The sequence below is a fragment of the Passer domesticus genome, chromosome 8 (assembly GCF_036417665.1).
Source record: "Passer domesticus isolate bPasDom1 chromosome 8, bPasDom1.hap1, whole genome shotgun sequence".
Taxonomy (NCBI): domain Eukaryota; kingdom Metazoa; phylum Chordata; class Aves; order Passeriformes; family Passeridae; genus Passer; species Passer domesticus.
The window spans coordinates 47,943,663-47,967,622 of record NC_087481.1 but is presented as its reverse complement, the minus strand read 5'-3'; the positions used below and the strand labels follow the sequence as shown (position 1 = coordinate 47,967,622).

The following is a 23,960-nucleotide window of genomic DNA, read 5'->3' as shown; positions in this document are numbered from 1 at the left end:
TTGCATGATGCTGTCTCTGAAATCTTCTGTTCTGTGTCTGCAGAAGGCTAATTAGTCCCACTTTCCTAACCAGACTGTATGATCTCCTGTGCCCCTGTTACCCTTAGATCATCTTTCATTGCCTGGAGCATACATGGCCTAATTCAGGTGAGATAAAGTTATCTCAAGGGAGAAAGAGCTAGTGCAAAGCCTTTTAATGTCTGTTCACTTCACCTTGTGTCCTAATAACAGCAATAGATATCCATCTGAGGGAGATCTGAAAAAGAAGTGGAGTGATCCAAACAGAAAAAGATACCCTTTTTATAAGAGTCATTTGGAATATAGATGTGAATATAAATGTGAATATTACTGTAAGCCGTTAGGATAAAGACATGTATGTGAAGCCAGAATATCTCTGAAAATATCTCCAGAAGACTGGCAGAGGAGGGGATCCCTCTGGAATTAAATAGAATTTCATTGCAGTAAAATGATGAAAAACCTGAAAACAGTTCAACATCAGGTCTGGTGGTATACCTGTAGCTTCTTCTCACCCAGCTGTAATCTTGGCATAGAGCATCTAAATTTACAGGAGAGATTTTTCAAAACAGAAATTACTAACACACAATTTGGGGCAGCAAGATTGAACAGTGCCAGACACTTATCACTGTGTAATCTGATAGTGCAGTCTTGCCTCAGCTTAAATGCAGCCCTCATCAGCTTTTTAAGAATACTACAGCATTTTAAAATGTACTATATCTACTTAGTAAAATGTATGAAAACCCCACAATTGTTTATTTAAACACTGTTATTTTATTAAGGCCTGTGAACTACTATAACCACCCTGCATTGCAGATGAAGTCTGAGGGCAGCAATTGATCAAGAGCATTAAAAATATGTTGATGCCTGTAGTTATCAATTTATCATATCTACCCCCCGCTCTTTTTTGTAGTGAAATGAATGATGAATCTATTCCGAATCATCAATTCCCATAAAATGTATAACTCCAAACAGGAACATGCTAAAGAATTTATAAAGAGCACAGCGGGCTTGTATACATTATCTTGTTTGACATTGCTTATACAAGAAATCTGAAATACACAAATTGATTGATTTGTGTATTTCATCAAAGCTTGATTTAATTTATCAAGGGGACAATGCCAATTTGCATTCATCAACAGATAAAGTCAGGTTAGAGTCAAGCTGCTGGCTCAAACCCTGTTTTCATATTGCCTTTATTGTACTCCCTACTCTGTTTAGTTTTAAAGCCACAGTTGTGAGATCTCTCTTTTTTATTTTTTAATGTTTTCTGAAATGTTTAGGGGAATGAGACAGTAATAATACTTACTTTGTGTTCAGAACTTGTTCAGCTGGTGGAGGTGAAGGTTGGAAGGGGTTTTGACCTCACTGCTGTAGTACTGACCTTTTCACCACCCTAGAGAAGTCTGCCTAATATGTCTGCAAGCTGAATTAAGGTGGAATTTGTGGGGTTTTATAGCAGATGGGAGAGATAATTCCTGTGCCACCTCAGTTTGCACACAGCCTGAGATATTCAGCCCACAACAAAAATACTTCTGCATCTAAATTCTATACTAAGCTTTAAAAGTATATGTTACTTTTATTCCTGTCCCTTCTTTTTGCTGGTATTTGTCCCCTTCATTTGTCCTCCAAATCCCTCTGTTCTTTAGGGCAGTAACTCTTTCTACCAGTATCCCATGAAATCCTTCCTAATTCCAAAGGATTCATTAAATCCTCCTCTGCATTGAGCCTGAGCCTTTGTCAGCTCAGGAATAGCTCAGGAAATCTTTGCTATAGGAAGGGACCAGTCCTTACTCATCCCCCTGACTATCAGATAAGGGTGATGGTTTTTTTCTGACATCTCTCAGATGAAAGCCTCATGCAGCTCATGGGGGTTATTCTCTGATCTGGCTCCCACTCACTGCACAAAGACAGGTCAGCATTCATGTTCACCTGCAAAATAAGATGTCCCAATCTGAGACAAGCCTCCAAGTCAGTTTAGTTTTAACACCTGAGTTTTCCACTGATTTTAATGAAACTTCAAAAGAGCTATGCTCTTACAAATTTTATTCCACTTTCCATTAAGTGTCTCCATAAGTGAGAAGTTGCATAATTCTGAGCCTAATTTCAGGTTGATTTAAAAATGCAATTCTGTTCTTTCGGCAGGTTTATTGGCAAAATACCTTTTTGAGCTGTGTTCTCTTGCTTTTTCATATGTAATTAATTACAACAGAGGCTTATTACTTAGAGGATAAGATACTCTAGTGTAAAGATGTCACATCTGTTAGATAAGGGGACAGTGAAATCAGAAGCATTACCTAGGGTTGAGCTGAATGCCAATATTCAGTGGCTCTGATGTAATTAAACAGTACATTGCTCAATCTAGTCAGGAACACAGGAACAGAGAAACACTATTTAGAAGAGACTGTAATGTTATTATGGAGCCTGATTCAACAAAGCACTTGAACATGAGCTTCAGATTAAGCACACATTTAATTCTTCTTCCACTGCAAAACAGGTTAAAATGAGCATATGCACAGCTGCCTTCCAGAATATATTAATTATGCTCAGAGAAGAAACTTGCAGGGACCACTTCACTGAGACCATCTCATAATATCTAATGTATCTATCTATACTGACAATCCTTCTGTGACTATAAAACCTGCTATTATCATTAAAAAACCCAAACAACTAAACAAGGACTGGAGGACTGAAGGAGTGGAGAAAAGAAGACTAAGCCTATGAAGTTATTTAGCCCTTAAATAGCAAAATTATTTTGGTAATATGAAGACACCTTGTACACTTGTACAATTTTGTAAGTACACTAAATTATTTTAGCAAATGTGGGCCAAAAAGCGATAATCCTGAAAAGTGCTTTGTGATCTTTTGGGATCCCAGTCATCCCAATAGCAGATGCATGGCAAAGCTGAGTTTCCCCTCTTCAAACAGATATGACGTGAAAATTAAATTCATGTTTCCTGATGCAGAGGAGGACACTATAACCATGCATCTGACATAGCCATGTTTGCCAAGGTTATGGTAAACAGAACACTCTTAACATCTGAATTTTGGGGTCTGACTATCACTGAGGTTCACAGACTGTCAGGTGCTTAAATGTCAGTCTGAACTTGGTTCAGAAAAATACACCAAGTAAAATTATAACAGATTCACTCATCACATTGCCAAAGTATCTCAAAGTCCACTTAAACATGCACAGTTGGCTTGTTTCATTAAAAGGAAAAGAGAATTGAAACATCTAGAAGCTTTGTTTAAAAATGCAGTACTATGACTGAAGAGCCAGTATTTTTTCTCTAGAGCTGAAGAAATTTAACAAGATAAAAAATGAATCAGGGAGAGTTTCAAAAGTACACTGTTACCACAGTGGAAAAGGATAGGAAAAAAAATGGAGGTAAAACATTGAGTTGATTAATATGCTAAACTCTTAAATGAGATGAGTCTTGTTAATGAATTAATTCCAAAATTCCACTTGCTTAAATCTTGTTTAAATTCCCTTATATGAATCATTTTTCTGCAGTAGTTGAAATTAATCAAAGTTTCAGAGATGAAATGGCTGAATATTCTTGGGGATTTACTTTAAATGCATCATTACAACAAGGCACATTCCAATTTCATTCTTAGTTCCAAGAAACCTGCCAGAGGGCAGGAAAATGCTTGTGACTTCCATTAGCCTTTTCAGCAGGACTGTCATAAATTTTTTCCCTATCCAAGGATACATCAACAGGAAGACAGCCCACTGTATGCTCAAAGTAAAACTATCTGTTACACAGGAGAAAGGTGATTTGGTACCAGTTCATCATCTGTGTGCATAATTCATTATATTATATGATGTGTTTGGCATGAAGAAAAACGGAAAGAGTTGAATAAAAATAATATCAAACTTGTTCTAAAAGTTAAAAGTTTTCATTTCCTAATGAGATAATCTATTCCAGGTAGATGACTATGCTCTTTGATGAAACAATTGGAAAATAAATTGCATTTGCAAAGCTGGCTTGCACAAATCCACATAGAAGAGGATTATATTCCAATGAAAATATGTGAGGCATATAACTGCAATGACAAGAACACAATAAAGCAAAATATTATTGGGAGTAAATACACAAAGCTTTGTGATGAAACACTGAAGAACGACCTCAATGTCTTTCTCCAGGGTTACCTTCACTACATGAAGCTGATTTTAGGACTGAGAAATATTTAGTTGCAGATGATGCCTTCTAGCATTGTTAGGAACTGAGACAGCAGCAAAAGGATTAAAACATAACAAAAGAATTGTATGCCTAAACAAGCAGAGACACTTGATGCAGTCCTTTTAGTTATTATTTTTATTATTATTACTACTACTATGACAATACTTGTAGAGCCTGTCAATCTAAGTGTTGTGATTAGATTGGTTCTGCTCAAGAAACCATGGATGAAATAAAGTAGGAATTGCAAAATGTAGTTTTGTAGAAATAGAATTTATATCTGCTCAGAATTACCTCATGTCCTGTTCAGCTGAGATTTCACTGGGGAAGGTTTGGTAATATGTAATGGAAATGGGTGACAAAGCTTCTTTGATTTTTCATTTCAAACTGAATTCTAGGCATATATTCTGCAAATTTTAAATATAGCATCGAATGCTGAAATAACTTGTGGTTTTTTCTTTGCATTTTTAAATCCATCCAAGCATATCACAATTTTCCTCCTTCGTCCCCAGGGTTTTCTGGTTTTAGCCTTGATTAGAAGAACAGTAAATGTTGTTCCCTCAAAACCCTACTTCCTGACACATTTGTAACAGTGCTGCTCAGTCTTTCCCTCTGGAAAACTGGGCAGAGGTATGGTGTGGGTGAGGATGGGTTACATGTGCACCCTGTGAGTCAACAGCAGAAACAGGACCAGAACTCAAAAAGCCAGTGGTATTTAATCTTTTTTTTTTTCTTCAAACGCAGAGGGACAGACTCAATACACCTTGAAAACAATGCTTTGCACTGCATCTAAACAAAAGAAATCATCCATCTTTTATGGAACTACATTAATACATATGATGCAAAGTAGAGCAATACCTGTGTTTTAGTGTTAACCCAAGTCAAATCTTGGCTATTAAAAGCACCTGAACCCCCATTAAAAATACAAAAAATATTATGTGTATTCCCTGATTAAAAAAATATTAAAAGCATCCAAAAATTCAGTATTCAAGAACAGCCTCATATTACTTATGGCAATTTTTTAACAGTCTTGCAATTCAAATAAATTAACAAAAAATAACAAAACCCTCACCTCTGAAAAAAAAAACCTTAATAAAATAACCCCAAATTTATTAGAATATCTAAGAAAAAGGAAAACAAAAGTAAATTTCAGTGAGCTAAGGGATGGTCAATGGGGTGGAATGGAATATCATTTCAAGGACAAGATGAAAATTGCTGCCAGTCTTCCCGGACACCTTAGCACCAAGAAACACAAGTGTCACTGTGCTCCTACCTGAATCCATGCCAAAAAGACCATCAGTAAGGCTGTCAGTAAGGCAGAATGCAGCTGGGAATAGCTAATAGGACAAGAAGCTCTTTGCCCAAGACAGAAGCTCTCCCTGTGTGCACTTGAACTCAGATGCTGAAGAGTTGTTATGTGCTCAGGGTAATAAGGCTTCATGAAATAAGGCTTCAGGGTGCCTTATTCAGGCTCACCTGTGTGCTACTTCCCTAAAGCTGGTGCTGATTTGCACTGCTTTTCTAGGTATTTAGAGCATAGACAAAGAAGAAAGCATCTGTCTGGGATAAAAACCCAAACAAAACAGGCAGGGGATCCTTAGAAGCGACCATAACCCCAGTTGCTTGAGTAGGAGCTACTGGAATGGCAGAAAATCCTGTCCTTGCACTGTAGCATGGATCAGTAAACGACTGGGGTTTTGTGTTCCCCGCAGTTTAAAGAGAAAGAATCTCACTGAAAATTAAAGCAGAGTCGGATGAAAACCTAACTGATATCAGCAGGGGAACCCAAATAAAGGAAAGGCAATAGTTCTGTTTGTTTAAAGGCTGTAGGGATGCAAAAAGAAATCCATTTGTCCCAAGGCAGGTCAAGAACTTTAAAAGAGTATTTATACTTTTCCTTTTTGTGTAACTTGGTATAATTACTGCAGTAAGAAGAAAAATTCAAAGAATTCTTTGTTGCCAAATTTTTGAACTGGTTCAAAGCACAAAAACTGTATCTTGGGAAGGGCCACCACAAGTGAAGATTTAACAGTGAGACCAAGGACTGAACCACCTGTTAAACCCTCACTGACTGCAAACATATGCTCTCAGCAAGAAGGTGAGCGCATCCATGGCCAGATGGACCCTCCACCACCATCTGAAAACTAACATAATCATCTCCCTTAAACAACATGTATGCAGTGCAGCCCAGAACTGATCACTGCCTTCTCCGTTCCAGGTTTTACTTTCTTCCCTGAGGTATCCAAAGGGGAATTTGAAGAAGACAAGGCAGGTAAGGAACCCTCTTGATCAATCAATAGGAGTTTTTCTATCAAATTATGCTGAACACTTATTATATTCCTCCAGAAGCCCTAACGAACTTTGATGTGGCGTGGAAAAACTATTACTAAAAAATAAGCTAACAAATACCAGTTATTTGAGGCAATTTGATGAGAGAAACAGCACCTGTGGATTAAATGCAGAGGGTAGAGAGCATTTTCTCAGTCCAAGTCACAAGCAACTCCCCTTTCCCCATTCTGAGAATAAGCAGCTTTCAGTTTGCCACATGGTCAGAAAATAATTAAATTAACTAGGTAAAATCAACTGTCTGACCTGGTCACCGTAGTTACAAAGACAAAAAATTGCTGAATGTCTCCAAGATGAGACAGGTAATTGGGATATCAGATAATGAGAAAAATCTGTCTCCTAAAAAGGACTCTTCAAGTCACATTTCCAAAGTTGGAAACAACAAAAATCTAGAAAGTTCTTAAATGCAGAAGTTTGGTACAAAAATGAACTACTTATGTACACTTCTTAATTCTGTTCTTTCAGAAAGATTTTGTTAAAATATTCAGTGGCTTCCACTCCAGAGATGGCTGCATTTCACAGGTGAGTGAAACCATCACTGCAGGCAATATCTGTAGAGCACTTGCTGAATTTCTGTCAGCTTTATTATTACTGATTCAATCTGTGTAAGAGGAAAAAGGGCATCCAAATGGCACTTAAGATGGAATAAGGAGCCCTTCATAAAGCTATTAAGAAATTAATAATTACAGGAAGACAGATGTAATTACATCCAGAAGATCAATGCAGCTTTTAATGAAGAGGAATTTCAGGACCCTAAATACAAATTGAGATAAGAAACTTCTGCGGCTCTCCCACATACCCCTGCTAGGTAAAGGGGACCAAGGAACAAAGGAATAACAATACTGTTACACAAAACAAAATCATTCTGGAATCCTACTGAAAATGTTGGGGAAGCTGGTTTGAGCTGTGAAACTGTGTCTTCTTTGATATGTGATTTTGGTAGATGTTTACAAATGGTCCTAGTAAAGAAACATCCAGTGTGTTCACTGCAAATGGGGCAGATGACATGAGAAGTTGTCTCCTGTTAGAACACTTGTGCTCTCAATGGAGATGAAAAACCTTAACGCTCCCACAGACTTAAGTAGCTATAAATACCCTTTTCTCAGGCGGCCTACAGAATCAGGGTGGCCTGCAGAAATCTCAAAGCACTGGCATGATAGACAAGACAAGTTTCATCCTCCCTTGCTTGTGGTTGAGGCCAGGAGGCTTGGCAGGACACCTGCACGTGGAGGGCCTGTGTCAGGGTGGTAGCTTGGCCAAGGAAGGGCAGGGAGAACGCCAAGGATCCTTTGCCTCCTTCGTCTGAATCCTTTAGGCTCAGAATGGACTAACAAAACATGACTGAAAGAGCAATTCCATTGAACTTTACCTCCTGTCTGCTGTGAAGAAAATAGACAAAGGGGAACAATAATACCTGACTCCTGTAGTGACGAATTATATGGGAAATAAGCACAGGGGAAAACAAACCAAATTAGCGAGTCCACGCATCATTTAAAATAAGCCTACAAACCCCAGCTTCTCCATGCACATTCAGCTATAAAGCAGATGCCTTTCACACAAGCAAATATACACTACAGCAAATGGAGTGCTTTTTTCAAAACACCACAGAAATAAAAAAAGTCCCCAAACATACCCAAAGCATTCTGAAAACAGAGCAAGGGGGAATAAGCTACCGCTAAAATACAGGGGCCCTAAGAGCTGAAAATGGAGTTACATGGAAAGAACATAAGCATCAGCTTTCACAAAAAGGTAAACACAAAAACAAAATGGTTTTGCCAATAAACTCTGGTAAGGAATTTCTGTATTGACATCTTTTTTTTTTTTTCTGAGGCAAGTAAATGCATCTCTGTGCTGTGCTTTCCTTATGACTGCCTCAAATTCCCACACATTTGTACCTCATCAGGAGAAATAACAAACTATGCTCCTCTTGCTACATATCTCTAGTAGATACCAAACTTAATTAAAAGCAACACTTTGTCAGATCATTGGGGGAGTTGGAGGAAAACAATACCCAACAAACTAGTCTTAGCACAAAATGGACGTTGAAGAATAGTTGAAGATAAAACATTGCAGAACACACTGTGGAGAACAATTCTTCAATTACTGGGAGCTAGCTCTGCTCTGGATTTGCAGCTGTTACACCTCTGCAAGCTTTGCAGGAATCCTTTCCATTTGTACCAGCCAAAGATCCAGCTCAGAGTGAAGCACATTTGAAAGAATTTCCTGGTCAATACCTACCTAGAGTTTGTTTCCAGCACTTATCAGAAAAGTTCATTATGATGGCAAAAATAAAATAGTCTTCTGAACAGAAAGAAAATCCTCAATTATCAAACTGCTGGCTTCAGCAATATTTTTTGAGAGAGAAGGTAAAAAGGACAAAGTCACAAGAGATTTTGAGGATTAGTGAGGATTTAATAGGAAATGCACTGCAGACAGCAACTTTTGTCAGTAATTTTGAAGACCTGGATGGTCTGATTCAACAGGATGAAAAAGTTGAAAACTTGACACTGAAAAGTTTACCAACAACAGAATAGCAATATTATGAAGCAGCAAGCCCCAACTCCTTTCATAGTCAGTACATAGTATCTTCCTCAATCAGCTTCAAATCAGGTACAATATTAATTCTGACTGTGCATTTGTCAATGGATACATATTGCAGATAATATGTTGAATTAGTTATGATATGCTGAGTGCGTGGCTATGGGGTTCAGCTTTGAAAACCTCTCTGTTCTTAAAGTGGAATAGACTTGAAAATCAAAAACATTCACTGGAAATGAAGAGAAGGATTGCTTAGCACCATATCAATGTAGCCACAAGGAAAGAGATGTAAATTGCCTTCCTGGATAAAAAGGATGCTGGGATCTTTTCTAGTCCCACGAAAGGTCTTGAAAATTAAAGGTCTAGCCCTCCAATCTAAGTTATACAAGATGGTTATTGACAACAATTTGAAATGTAAAGTTGTAAAGACACAAGGGACATGGAAGACAGCAATTTAGTGACATGATTTTCAGTCCACCTAAATGAGTTTCCTCTTATCAGTGAGCTCTTCCCCTTTTATTTTGAGAGAGGCCTTTGCCTGGCCAGTGGCGTTCAAATAGGACTCAGAAACAGCTAGTCTGACAAATAAAATGTTTTCAGATTTGATAGCTCCTGTCTGTAATATTCCCAGGTAGTGATGGGGAAGTATTAAGCCTGAGAATAAATCTTACGATGTGACTGGTTTATCAGATGAGAGAATTCCAATGGATTATTAATACAAAAAAAAAAAATTACTTCAGCTTTCTTTGCAAGCATAGGATAAAATTGATATGTCTTACAAAATGTCCTGTTTAATCTGAAGCAGGAATACTTTTCTGTTTGTTTCAGTAATAAGCCTCCCCAATTAAATGCTGTTAGAGCTGATTTCCTTTTGATTTGTTGGTGTGTATATGGGATGAAAAATCAATTAGTCATTTCAGCACACAAGTAAGTGTCTTCAGCACTTTTTGTGGGATAATGAATGTACTTAAAAAGACATGAACTTCAGTGGCAAGATTTGTGGCAGTTTTGGTGTTTTTTTAAGTTTGGGGTTTTTTTTCATAATTTATTTAAACACCTATGATGTATGAGGCTTAGGAGAAACATGAGCATCTCAGCCTGCTGCACACTTTGCTATCAGAAACATGTCTGATGTGTTTCTGAGAAGCAGCTGGAAAAATCCCCTCAGAATTGCTTTGATTTCCATTGTTATGTTCCTCTTTTAGGCCCTTCTCCTCAAAAAAAAAAAAAAAGGAAAAAAGGGACTAGTGCTGTTTGGGTAGCATTCATGCAAAACTTGGGTCAAGGTTTTTCACCAACAGTGAAACGTTCTGCACTTGAGCAACCTCACCCACACAAACTTTGGAGGAAGGGACAGGAAAAAGCTGGCCACATATCTCTAGTCCTCTGAGTTATGAGGCAAAATGAACAAAGGAATCAGGAAAATCCAATTCAAGTTTGGAACTGCTATATGTTGACCTGTGTTATGGTGGAGGCCAAAGAAGCCTATCTGTTCTGTGGGCAGGGCTGGACAGGTATTTCACACAGGTCCACTTTGTTCTATTTATTTTTAAAAAGCATTGGCCTGAAGTGGCTGAAACCATTTTGAGAAGCATTTGAGCATGTTAGTGTCCTGGGAGCTCAGTTTATGCTACTGGAACAGGATTTAAATGCATGAATCATGGCTGGCAGTGAAGAGGGAATTGTGCTCTTCGCTTAGTGTTAAAAAGATTACTCTTCACTGCTCAGAAAACCTTCATATATAGGAGAAGACATCCTATTGACAAGTACTATTAGCCATGCACAGGCCTAAAAAACTAAACTGGTTAAGCAGCTGGAGTTTCTTCACCAATGAACATTATTTTTTTACCACTCATATCAGCAGTGAGTATGATAATCTCTTTGCTTTTTCCCTCCACCAGACTCTTCAGGACCTCTTAAGACTTCTCTTACCTCATTTCCAAAGCAGTAATATATTAGTCCCCACAAGGTAGCTTAAATGAGTACATCTCATGCCTTATTTGCTTGCATTTTCTTTCTCCCTCTTCCTCCAATGTCCCTCTCTCACTCCCTGCTCCCTTCAACATTGGGAGCACTTTAAAAACAGAATTAATTAGTCAAGCCAGCTACTCTGGCTTCATAACTCATTCCCCTTGCTATTCACTATTGAGTCGTGAGGTGGGTGTCTTGATCTTGAAGGTAGGACAAAGATACAAAATATTTCCATCAGGTGCTGGAAGAAAGGTTACAACCTGCTTCACACAGAATTCAATTAGGAATCACAGATAGGGGAAGCAAGTTTGTATTAATTCCTACAGATGCCAGAATACTTTCAATCTATTTCTGTTTCAATTCTTTCCTCTAAAAGATTTTTAACTAATCACAACATTAGATTAGTCCTTTTAAAACAGTAGGTGATCAACTGAATTTCAATGCCCTAGGAAAGAAATTTAAAGATTCCCAGATGTTTCATGGAAATCATCAAAAAAGATTAAATTGAGAAGCAATTCTGACACTAACTTAATTATCTACCCAAGTATTTCTATTGCACTGTTATCTAGGTATTTTTGTGTCATGAGGCATTTTTTAAGTGTTCACTAGGAAATGTGGATAGGCTCACACAGGCAGGGTTTCACTTGTCTGCGCAAATGAAGGGCTAAAAAAATTAGTGTTTGGCATATCCCATGTGGCTTTTAGTTCTAAATGTCTGAAGGGAAGACTTTACCAAAAAAAAATTTGACACCTTTGGCCTTTATTTCAGTGAATTCTAGGAGGAAAATAAGGTGATCTTCTGTTGGAAATTATCAATTCCTTCTACAGAGGAGGGCCAGATGCTGATTCAATGCTATGTTAAAGCAGAAACTGATTTTTTTTCTTCCTGGAAACATTCTGAATTGTCACCGTTTTATTTCCTCTAATATTTGAAACATACAGGAACAAGATTTTCTTTGTTCTCTGTGTGCATGTATATGTGTGTGGATATAAAAACTAAAGAATCTGTACAAAGCTGATAAATGCATATTTAGAAAAGGTATGTTTGGAAATTACAAACCAGTTCTACCAAAGAGATTCAAGCTTTCTGATATTCCCAAATCTGGATGTGTAATTTAAATTTGCCATTCCAACAAATTAACTTTTGAGGCAGTTTGATATTTAACTGACAGCCTATTTTGAAAAACTACATCATCTTGGAGTGGTAGCCTGATTTTCTGATACCACCATTTTTCCTGATGAGTCAGGAACCATCTGGAAGAAAATCCATGTTTTGATGCTTGAAGATAATTTCTTGAACTTGGATTTATGTTAAAGTTACCAGATCCTTGAGTTGTTTTCCATAAGGTTCAGGATCCTGAAGTTCATAAGGAACATGGCTGAATAATTGAACCCATGGCCTCCTTGTGTCAGTCAACAAAGTTTTTGCTCTAGCTTCATATTCATTGCTGCTGTAAGGAGAGTTAATGAGAAAATAAAGTTGAAGCCTCATCCTCTGTGCAGATGGCACGTATTTCATGGGACAGATTCTCTTGCGTGAGATGCTTATTGCTTTACTCATTTCATCTACTGTCTGAGTCACGTCATTATTCTAAAATGCAAGATCTTCACTTTAGGAGTTATTTGATCTGCTTGGAAAAGGATGGACACATGATAAATGCACTCAATAAGGTAGATATTTATTTCCCTCCTACCATTTCACAGATTATTGAGAGAACAGCAATGAATTCAAATACCCTGTTTGGTGGGTGTGTGAATAGACACAGGCAGGTGACCAGAACAACTGCAAAACTGTGGCAAAAATGCAAAGAGTAAATTTATTTACTCTTGCAAAGAGGATGATCCTGAAACAACACCCAGGCAGCAGAGACACACAAGTGGGAAGAGTTGCACTGTCAGAAATTCTACTTCTCAAAACGAACAGGGAATAAACAGCAGCAGGTATAACACAGGTTTTCCCACACTGATATTCTCCAGTATGAGAGAAAATGTGCAAAGTCACGTGAGGGAATATAATCCCTTCTCACCAATCTTCAGCTTTTAACCCTCTCCTCCCAACAGTGGGTGCCTTTGAGAACTGTTGTAGTCTGAGAGGAGGCTTCTCAGCCAGCAGTTTTCAGGCTGCCTCCCAAGGACCACTTCATGAACCTGAGGTCAAACCCCAGAGAGGAGGACACATATGGTTTAAGAAAACAATGAGAGAAACTCTGCAATGACTTGACCAAAAATCTTTTGTAAAGTATCTGCTGCAGATTTGAACTCAGACTTGCAACTTCTGGCAGCTGGTACAGAAACAATGAATGAGAGAAGTGCAGCTAACTGCTGCCCACTCTGCCTTTCCACCCAATTTCATCACCCTCCTGGGTGATGGCAGCAGAATAGATGGTGTGTCCAGCTCTGAGCCGCTGCAATTCAAAGCTTGATGTGTTTTGGAAACACCTGGAGAGGTGCCTAAATCTGCCATCCATCCCTCCAATGGGCAGTTCAGGGATCACAAAGCCAGCTAAAGTTTTCCCAGCAGTGGAAGCAAAAGCAAATGTCACCCTTCTAAGCTAAAAACTGATGCCCTGCTGTGGTGTGAAGCCAGGCTCAGCACACACATGGGCTGAGCATGCCCCAGTCCTGCCCAGCCCCCAGGAGCACCTCATAATCGTCGTATGCTCTTATGTATAGATACCAAATGGTTGGAAAGATTCCTACAACACATTCCATCAAAGTCTTTATACCCATGTCCATGTACTAACACGAGAAAATCAATTGCTGCTCTGTTTTGCATGTCTCACACGTTGAACATCAGTTAACAAATTGCTCAGTGCAAGAGAAATAGCATGAGATTGTTTACTTAGCCAACAACCTAGTTGATTCAATTGCTTCAAGGCTGCCCCTGAAGCAGCTTGAGGCAGAAGGAGGGCTGCTGTGAACCTCCTTCCAAAATCTGAGTCTTAAAGTTACCATCACAGTCAGGTCTATATTGTTCAATGCATCTCTTTTCTCTACATTTATGTTCTGCAGCACTTCATCTACACCCTCCCCAGCATCCCACCCTGCCTGTGCCTCTGGAGCCTCTGCCTGCTGAGCCATCACCTGGCCCATCACCTCATGCTGTGTTTCAGGGATTGCCACACTGGAGCCAGCCTTGAAGTGATACTGCTAGAGTGATAACTGAGGCAGCAGAAGCCCAGCAGAAAGCAGCTACCAAAATCCTCATCTTTCTCCTCTAAGCTGTGTGGAGCTGCATTTGGCCTGGGTGCATCAGTACTCCCTGCTGAGACTGCAGGCAGAGGAAGAGAGGGGAATTTAGCCCCTTTGGTTACGAGATATAAATTAATATAATCCTTTAATTTGTTCAAGTTGGAGGTATTTATGTTCCTAGGCAACCATGGCTTTTGGGGGAATTTTGAAATTCTCTTGATTATCTCTCCTAAGGCATAGACTGACATCTGACCATTTCAGCTTTCTACTGAATATTTATTACTATTTTCTATACGGTGAGGTCTAGAGCTTGGTAAAACTGGTTCTGAGTTCAACAAGGAGCTTTATATACAACCACTAATACAACCTCTGCCTTGGCAATACTAATGATGGATTCACACTGATAGAAAATGGATATTTCCAGCTAAATCATAAGAAATTCATTAAACCTAAACCTGAGTAATCTACCATGCATTCAATTAGAATGCTTACCTGCCATGAAAAGCAGAAATATGAAAACCTGCTTATTAAAAACACCCACCCAGCCTGCAAAAAAAGAACCCAAGCTGTCCTAAGGAGGTTGCTCCTTCTTCCTGCCTCCCCCACTGTCACTATTAGCCTAAGAACAGAGAGCATACATAAGAATTCCTTGGAGGGATGCAAAGGACAATCCAATGAATAATGCTGTGGGAGTGATTTGTAGCTTTCCCCAAAGCGTGAGCTGATTTGTTATGAATAGAACACAGCCTGCTGCTCTGTTGAAAGCCAAATCTATGTGACTGATTTTCTTTTAATGCATTTATGGTAAAGAATGATCCTACATTTGATTGCGTGACCGATCACCCCGACGCATACGGCTGATATTCTACCTGTGCAATCATAATTCTACACGTACCGACAAAAGAAAAAGCAGAAAAAAGGAGATGTGTTTTAGCTGACTGCCTTACTTTCTCATTCCACTTGTGCAAAGGCCATCTGATTTAAATTCTTCAAAGACACATAAGCTGGAAAGAAGCATTTCAGGTTATCATTTTGTGATTGTATTTGCAGGGAGGTTTAAAAGGACAACATATCTGGATTTTGGCTGGGGAGACCACTCATTGGGAAAGTAAAACCTGACAAAAATGTGGGGGATTACATAATTGATTTTTAGATGTTCTTGCTAATTAATGAAGTTTTAAAAAGCTTGTAATTTACCTTGAGTAAGCAGATATAAACAAGATCGACCTCTGAGGGCAGAACCTTATTGTCCCTGTAGGACAAGGGGAACAAAATCTTTATTCAGAGCACTTAAACACAGCCATATATCAGGAACTGAATGGAAATTATTTGGTATAATATACTGAATATAAACCTTATATTGTCCCTGCCTGTGCTGTCCTGCACAGTAGAAGACTGTTTTATAATAGAAAGAGCCCACAAACAAGGAATGTTGGCAACTGTCCATTTTGCAGGGGGATATCAAAGTTATTTCATAATAACTTTTCTGTAGCCTCTGGAGAATGGGAGAAAACCCACTGCAAATTGCTTGTGCTTTTAGACACCTGAGAGGAATGATATTGGATAACTCCCCCAGAGGCTGACCCAGGGCTGGAAGAGGGAGGTCTTTAAATAGATGAAAATGGCAATGGCTAGAGAGTACAGCATAATATCTTTGCCTCCTACTTTCTATTCATTAAACTGAGATATCATTTTGCTTTTCTTTTCTGAGGAATATCATTACCCAGTTCCATGTCATCACTTTCCCAAACCAGAGATAAACCTGGGAAAAATGTAACCTCCAAAACTGGCCAGAAGGGACCAGTGACCAAATCTGAGCAATGTTGAGTCCCTATAATCATGCTCAGAGAAAAATCAAAATCTGCCAGCATATGAAGTACCTTTTTGTACATTTTTGTTCCATTTTCTGCATCACTACTACCTGAATCCATCACAGTCAAAATATACTACTCCCAACTAATCTTTTGTACAAACTACTTTGCTAAGAGTCATTTCAGACAGAGTCTTATCTGAAAATGTTATTTTAATTATGTTTCTGATTTTTAACAGGGGATGATAACATCATTATCCTGAGCAAAACATAAGCATTACATTAAAACAGACAGTGATAAAACTTTAACTGTGGTTCTGCAGCACATCTAGAAAGAAGAGTAGCATGAAGAGAAGCATGAAGTTATAGTGACCTGTGAACAAAGGCTCTGATTGTAATTTCCAGGGATTTGTCTATAATGACACAAAGGTGTGAGCAAAGCTCACAAAGCTTTTACTTAAGTAAAACCCAAGGCACCTTACAGCAAATTACCACTGCTACAACTACTACCAACAGCATTGTTGGGAGTGGGTTTTACATCACACTGCTTCTAGCTGTGAGCTCAGACTGTTCAACCACACCCAAATCTGCTATCAAATTCATACTTTAGACAAATATTACCTATTCATTTCAAAGGCATATTAAGACATTCAAAAATTTCTGGAGGTTCTGACCTAAAAATGATTTTGTAGGAGATGAAGCTAGAATTGAATATGACTCTTTCTCTCAGGCAATCATCTCCCTGCTGAGCAGAGAAATGGTTAATTGGTGATAAATGGGTCAGGTGTAATAAGAAAGATGCAATCAACACTTGCAAATTTTTTGAAGGGGAAAAATCCTTTGACATTAATTCTCATGGTTCCTAGGAAATGGGGACAGGCTGGCAAAGTTTAAATTACTTTAAATGATGCCCATGGCATCTGCAAAATCTGATTTCAACTCCAATGATTGATGAGTTGCCATTAGTAGAAGAAAAAAAGTTCAGAAATTGAGCCAAGTAAATCAAGAAAGACCTTTTGAGTTTACAATGAACACTTCAACACGATTCAAAAAGTGTTTTAACCAAGATTTCATTTTCTGTAAATATATGTTGCCTTCAGAATATGAACTATTCATTTCCATGAGTCTCTTTTGAGCCAGACTTTCATTTGGCCTGAAAAGATGCCCAGCTTTCCCTGCCAGCTTTTCAAGGCTTTATTTGATTTACTTCAATGACATTGGGGGACTTCGGCCTCTGCATGATCTCTGGCAGAAATTCTCCTCTTTTTAGATATAGGCGGCTCAGATATATGAAACTTTGAAGTTCTCACTACACATTTGTTGAATTCCTTTTCTTAATAGCTGAAATAATTTTATTTTTGGGTTAAAAAAAGGGAACTACTTTCAGTTTAATGAAAATATACTAGAAATTCCTGTTATGAGTGGCCAATTCGCTCCACTGCAAGACACAAAGCAAACTGAAAAATAACTGAACATTAAATTGTTCCAACTTTATAAATAATGAAGTAAAAAGTGCAACTTGTTCATTCACTGTCTCAATGGAATAAAAAACTGTTTTAATGTTAGGACAATATTTAATTTTTTTAAATCAGAAATTTAAAAATAGGGCTTTTTATTTTATCTCAAGTAAGTATTTCCTTTTGATTTTAACCTTTCAAATATGGAATTTTTTATTTTATTTTTTTTAGAATGGAGCATGTTTCAAAGAAAATCAGTCTTCTGATTCAAAAATGTACTCATTTTATTTGACAAGAAAAATATTTTTGTTTACACAGAGAAGAGGGACATCCTTGCACTTACACTACCTAACATAGAAATGGTCTCAGGCAAAATTACAGCTCATCTGTGAATTCTTCTCCTAGCCTCAAACCAAGATATAGCTGTACCATTTTGAATTTTCCTGCAACACCAGCCTCTCACGACTTTTCTCTTGAGAGCTCCAAAATGAACCCTCTGCTCTGACACAGACTCCCTGTGCAAATTAGGGCCAATTCTGGTATCAGAGAGAAGATCAAAACAGCTATCAACTTGACTCTACTGCCAAAGCCTAAACAATGTCTTTGCCATTTTTACCATCAAATACATGTCCATACATGAAAAAAGTCTTGAAAGTACACGTATCACAACTAAGGTATCATTTGAAAAATTTTAAACTAAACTAAATCATGTAAAACAAACAGAAGAGCAACAGTCAACCTCTTCATTTACCAGGCCTCCTAGAGAGCTCTGTGACACAAATAAATGAGTTGTGGTTAAGCTGATTTCAGTTTGGCTTTGCTCATACAGTGTAATGTAGTTTTTTGTTAATTAAGAAACAGAACATAACCTGACACTATTTGAGGAATAGGATTATAAAGATGTAATTTTATGTTAGACTGCTGTGTAAATAGGCTCATTCCCAAATTGTTAGAGCAGTGAGAATTTTGATAAGATACCTGGAAAGCCTGACTATATTAACAGTGCAACCTTCATAATTATGTTATTGTTGAGTGATAGCAACGTAAATGAATACACAGTGGATCAAAAGTAATGGCAGCACACAGAAGTGCACATAAGCATAAAGGTTTAAGACTGATGCTGAAAGTAAAATTGAGCATCTAAGTAGTATCCCTTGCAACTCCTCTACAATGTGTTGTCATATTCTTGCCCAGTAAAACGAACATTCAAAAAAGGAATGGCTCATTCCAGAGACATTTAAAGGCTCTTGTGAGCCCCCTTCACTTTGCATGTCCACAGCAGTAAACCGCTCTCTGGCCCAAAGTGTATCATCTCCAGCTGATGCTTTTAAACAGCTCTTCGTGATGATGATGATGCCCAGGTCTGATGTGGCACCAAAACTAAATTCCACGTGGCACTCCTTCCCTGTCTTCCTCCCAGTGCTTCACAACTAGACCATCCTTTGCTGCATTTCTGGCAAGGGTTCAAAGTGGTGTTTACAGGCTCAGAGCAATTTGTTCACTCACTCCTGCAGAAGGGTTCTGGGAATGGGGACTACCTTCTCCTCCTGCAAGGAAGCCACCAGAGGGAGCAACGCCATCAGAGCTGCCCTTTAAACAAACTTATTTAGCATTGCTGGAGCAGCTTGGTGTCAGCTCACTGCAAGATAAGTGCTGCTTGTTGAGTGCTATTTTTAATTAAGCAAAGATAGCACTCCAGCAATCATGGGACTGATGATGCAGCTTCATTATAACTGAAAACATATTCCTAGGTCTGTTCTGGATTGCTCTTCCAGCACCTGTGTAACAGCATCAGTCCCCCTCATTTCCAAGGAGACAGGGATTCAATTCTCTTTTGACCCACAGAAACACTTGTGCAAGAAGTTATAGCATAGTCAGGACTGGTGTTATCTGGACTGTCACTACTGACTTTTGAAACAATTTATAGGGCCTAATAGAGTGCCCCACTGTGGCACTCCTCAGCTGAGGCTTGCTTATTCCTGCTGTGCTGCTCCAGTACAATTCTCCCCCATCCTCCCTGGCACACAGCAATGTCACAAAGCAGAGAGTGCCACGGGCAGTGGAGCTGGCATTTTACAGCAGCAAGAGCCAAGTACTGGTTCTGGTGCTGCTGCTAACCTCCAACACAAACTTGGCAGACCTCTGCATCTCCCCTTTTCCTTCAGTTAAGTAGCTGTAGCAACTACACTTGCCTCCTTTATGGATTGTTTTAAAAGATTTTGAAGAAATTGTACTACAGCCAAGTATTATGTTTTCCCACACTATTTCTGCCCAAACTTGCCTTCTATACACTACATGTAAATACAACTCCAATTTGTATTTAATGCAAATGCTTTCTTATCTCCTAGCATAAGGGATTCCATCAATCGAAGAAAAAATTAGGACATTTGGGATTAGGGCTTTAAAGAAGCTCCACTATTTTAGATAACCCATCCCCCATCTCTTTTAATTTAAAACCCGCTTAAAAGCCATTTTCAAGTTTCCAAAGCAGCTGTAAGGTGCTTTAACACACATGAAGCAAATGAAATTATTTTGTAATGAAAGTCTTGTCATACATCATTAGGATCTTCCTCCTACCTATAGGGCCATTTAGGAAGCTGAATAAATCTATCCAGCTTTATAGCTGTAAGAGACGGTACATTAAGTTTGCTGGCCCCAGAGTGCCTGAAGAAATCCAAACACCAGTATTCTTCAAGTCCAGGAGATTTTATATTCCTGCTTCCAAATGTTGTTTGGCAGAGGTCTCCAACAGCAAATCCTCTCTTGGCAGCTGTGAACAGAGGTCTACAAGCTCTAAAGAGACATATTTATCACAAAGCACACCAAGAGGTGTGAGCACTGTATTTCTGGCAAACAATAACCTATTGCCTGCTCACATCTGTGTTGCTGGGCTTTTCAAGACACAGGGACATGATATTCTGGACCCTTATTCAGTCACAATTTCCTGCAGTCCAGGAGCTGGCTGCAAACTGCAGCAGCTCCAGTCAGCTCTCAGAGCCAGGGATTTTGGACCCCTATCACTCTGGCCTGGGGAGTGACACTCCAGTATTTACTGTCCCACCACCCCTCCCAGGGCTGCAGCAACAGCTGGGCCACTGAATTGCTCCTAATTAAGAGGCTGGCAGTGGAGGCAAGCATATATAAATAAATATTAGAGCTTTTGGACACACAGATTTTAAATGAAAAATCATAGAAAACAGGCATATTTAATAAAAATATGCATGATAAAAGTATTTTTTTTCTTTAAACACACCCATTGGAATTACTTTCTAGCATTCTCAGCTGTATCTTAATTTGAACCAGAACTAAATTATTTTCATTCCTGCTACGCTACTATAATTTTCTATTATCCCAGTGGAAAATATATAATCAAACTAATGCATTTATCCATTTTGATGTGGGCTCTGTGACATTTTGCTTTTTGCTCTGCTGGAAAACCGACAGATGCTTGGTTTCCATTTGTGTTTCCACTATGGCTGGATGAATAAAACACCCACTCTTTGCAGTCAGTTGAGGTGGATGGGTTGCCTGCCCTGGTATGTGGTGTCTGTGTAGGGCCAACACCACAAGCTGGTTTGCTTTTAAAGTACAGGGGGACTTTGATGAAAAACCATCACTTTTAGGGAGATTGGTAGCAGAAATAATATTAATTAGGTTTGCATTTATGATTTCCATCTAGCATTCATTGCACCTTTTTCTCACACTTTAGTGTCTGGTCACTTGCAGGAATGCAGGCTGTCTAATAATCACTAGAGCAAAATCAAGAAAAAGGCTCATTTCAACAGTGGATTCCACCATAAACTTTTTTTGCTGTTCTAAACTATTCCATCCTTTTCTTTATGTGTGTTGTATAAGGCTTACCCCAGTATGTCTGCTAAGTCACTATCACGCAAAAAAAAAAAAAAAAAAAAGGAAAAAAAAAAGGTTTTAACATGGTAATCAATCTAGGTGTCTTTTTTATTTCAGCTGTGGAGATGAAATCAGATTTAAACACCATTGATAACCAGCTACAAACACATGGTCATTAAACTCTGAGGGATCTCTGTTGCTTAGCCCTGCTGGATGAAGGTCTGGATGCTACAAAAAGAAGATGCTCCCTTTTTCCAAAGTCAGCTGCAGGGGAACCTGATCAGAAGCTACTTGACAAAGGAGGAAGTAGAAACTTCCCAAGGGAAATATCCTTCATTTGTGACTATGTCACCTCTCTCTGCTGCATTTTATGTTTGTTTTCCATTAACAAACACTGTGTAAAGCAAACCTCCCCAAAGATCACGCTACAGAAATTGCAATGTTCTCACATGAGAGACCAATAATAAAAGCTAAATTTGCTTTTAAAATATGAAACTAGTACTATTCTCCCATTCCCTGCCTGTTAAATATCTATTAAATTGGCCAGCAGCTACTTAAGAAGTGGCTGCTAGACATTTATTGCATGTTACACACTGTTGCTCAATTTTATGTGCTCTGGTAGGGGGAACACACACACTTGAAATGCACTTAATGTGCAGAGGGGGCAGAGTGAAAGCCCCAGGGCTGCAGTTACCTAATGGAGCGTTGTGTGTTCTACTGGAATGGAGAAATGCAAATGTTCTCTCTGACCAGCCTTGTGAATTTCTCTGGGCAACCCTGGCAGCTTGACTTTGGGTTTAAAAGCCTCCTTCAATTTTTTAAATAACAGGTAACACTCCTCCCTAAACAAACTGTACAAACCTCTACAAATTAAAGCAATCTGCATAACAACCACTAATGGATGAAAATCCAGGGAGAGCATAAGCTTTGAAAATACAGTGGAACATAAAGTCCAAGCTTCTGCTGTTATGTCCCCTGCCTTTCTACAATTGACACCGCTGTGCTGAGCAGTCTCTGAGATGGAGCACCAGCAGAAAGCACCTGCCCCAAAGGCAAACCAACAGAAACAACCACTGCTAGGAATGTAGGACAGGAATTTAGAAACACTTCATCATAATCAGTACCTGAATTTCCATAAGGCGTAAAGAACTACTTGTGCAAAAGTTTGTCTCTTTTTTTCAAATATACCAGCTAGTCTTCTGGATACTTCCCTCTGCCAACAGACTTTGTTTGCCTGTACCATCACATGATCTTGGCTACAATAATACTACAATTTAGGCTCCTAGAATACTTTTATTTACCTCAAATTTATTTTAAGTTAAGCACATCTTGAGAAGGAAACAAGTCTTGAGAAGAAAAAGATTGTCTCATCACAAACCAGAAAGTCTCAGATACCAGTACAGTATAGCCTGAAAAAAATGGTCAGAGAAAGCACAAAGAAGAGCTAAAACTCATTTAAAAGTTACATTGAAAATTTGCATAGGTTTTTCTGAGTCTTGGTATTGTATTAGTTGAATAAAACACAACCATCATCACCTTGCTATCCAGAGTGGTAAAGCATTTATTTTTCCCTAAGTGCTGCCTTTGAAATCTTATCATTTATTGTTTCAAACACAGTATTTAAAGTGTTTAACCTTAGAAGAATCCAGTTCAAAGAGTTATAATAGTGACACAAATAAAGAGGACTCTTTTCCAGAAGAGAAACCTTAAAGAAATACAAGAAATGGAAAAAGAGAACATACCTTTCTTGTCACATCCAAGTGTCATGTGGGGGGTAAAGCAATTGAAGTCCTCATCTGAAAAAGACTCCAACTAACCAACAAACCAAGTCCATCAAACTCCCCAAATTAAATGCAGCAGAGTACCTAGAAGAAGGCTCAGCCTCACAGGGACCAGGAGTGTGAGAGGGACTCAGTCAGAGAGCATCAAAACAAATCAGAAAAAACAGTGCCCCTTTTCCTAGTCTTTATAGAAGCCTTCCACAACAGGTGCTTGTAGCCAAGCTAATAAAAGGAGAGAGAGACAGGTGCAGGTAAGGAGGGATAAATGGTGCTCAAGTGTTTTAGTGCAGCTCTGGTAAAAAAACACTATCTGTAAATCAAGAGCCACTGTGATATACTAAAACAGGCTTCTTATGAAAAACTGAGAACTAAATCTTTTATATTCTTGTTTAAAAACCAAGAAGAAAGGATTAGGAAAGAGCCTGGGGAAGGTTAAGAACACAGTTTTGCAAATGTTTATTAGGAGCTCCTCATGAGCAAAATGAAAGAAGAACTATATCTGTTTGATTATCAAATAAGTCTGCAGCTGCAGCACATTAGGCTTTTATCCAGGCTAGACCATGGTAACAGATGAGAAACCTTTATCCAGAATGAGGACTGCATAACAGCTTATTGCTTACCTGGTAGTCAAAAATGTCCTTTTCTAAAGCACTTGCTATGTTTAATTTTTAGTGTCTATCCTTATCAAGCCTCTTGTGAGGGGCTGAAGCTCCCTGTTATCAATCTGGCACAAAAATCCATTGCCTTAGTGATGCTTTTTCCTAACACACACCTGTGGAACTGTTTAATGTAGCTGCAAAATACTTAATGTCTGGGTAGG

At 38.6% G+C, this 23,960-nt stretch overlaps 1 long non-coding RNA gene across 1 annotated transcript in view; it reads right to left on the bottom strand.

Moving 5' to 3' along the window:
• LOC135306780 (uncharacterized) overlaps positions 1 to 23,345 on the bottom strand; it is a 51,444-nt gene extending 28,099 nt beyond the window's left edge. The window contains exon 1 of the long non-coding RNA XR_010367552.1: positions 23,102 to 23,345. This is a non-coding gene — a long non-coding RNA (uncharacterized LOC135306780). The remainder of the gene's footprint in view (positions 1 to 23,101) is intronic.
• Between the last annotated feature and the right edge of the window lie 615 nt (positions 23,346 to 23,960).